A 1,147-nucleotide genomic window follows, 5' to 3' on the forward strand; every position below is an offset into this window, starting at 1 on the left:
GATAATAAAAGTAGTGAGCTATTAAGACAGCTCAGGAAAGGATGTGAAGTAAGAAAAAGGGCAATCAAAGATGAAATAGTGTAAGTGTTACAGTTAAGTGAACCAAAATAGGCCAGGTTCTTGTGTAGGGCAAGGAAAGAACTGCCATGCATACATCTAGTAAGTATGTTTGTTACAGATCATGGGACAGTAAGGAATAGACAGAAGGGGAAAAGGAAGAGGAGTCCTTGATGAGCTTTAGTGCCACCAGTATCTAAACAGTCACACACCCCCTATTCCAGGAGCCTCCCACTTAGCCTCTCACTGATGTCTGAATTAATGGTCTGCCTTCTCTGATTTCTAGACCTCCTAAGCTTAAACATACATGATCACCACAGTCATGCCATGCCCTGCTGAAAGGAGTGGCTCCTTGAGTTTCCCTGTTATTTGGCTGTATCCAAAGCATTACACTTTACCATAAAGATGGAAAGAAAGACCAAGAATAAGACTATAGAAAAGGTGAGGCAGAAATTTTGCAGAGTGGGTGAAGAGTTGTGCATATAGAATATAGTGCAAATCATGGAATTTCAGGTGAAGGGTGTGAAATGAGACAGAGGGGTCAAGTTACTCAAAGGTTGAAAAGGATCTATTAAATATAGAACAAGGAGGTCTTGGTACAATCTATTAAGTATTTTTGGATTTTACTCTTTTAGAAGGTAAAAACTGGTGATAAACTGGGTGTGGGACCTGTAATCCCAGAACTCTGGAAGGCTGAGGCAAGAAGGTAGTAAGTTTAAGCCTATGCTGGGTGATTTAGAGACTTGATGAGTCCCTGCTTCAAAATAAAAAAATAATAAAGGGCTGGGCATGTAGCTAGCTCATTGCCAGGGTCATGCATTCAATCACCAACCAGTACAGGGGAGCGGGGCAGGGACTGATAGTACTATACATTCATCTTCTAGAAAATTATTTCTGAGCACTGATAGCCCAAGCTCTGTTAGTGGGGGACTGGATGACACTACCTGCTATGAAGTGACTGATGGCTACCTGCTATGAAGTGACTGATGGTCTTTGTACAATAATCCAATGTGATGAATATTGAGACAGCAGTAAGTCATTACAGGTGCACAAAAGAAGACTCAACATCTGCTCATGTGGTCCAATTTAA

The sequence above is a fragment of the Octodon degus genome, unplaced genomic scaffold, assembly GCF_000260255.1.
Source record: "Octodon degus isolate 3935 unplaced genomic scaffold, OctDeg1.0 scaffold00142, whole genome shotgun sequence".
In the NCBI taxonomy this organism is placed as follows: Eukaryota; Metazoa; Chordata; class Mammalia; order Rodentia; family Octodontidae; genus Octodon; species Octodon degus.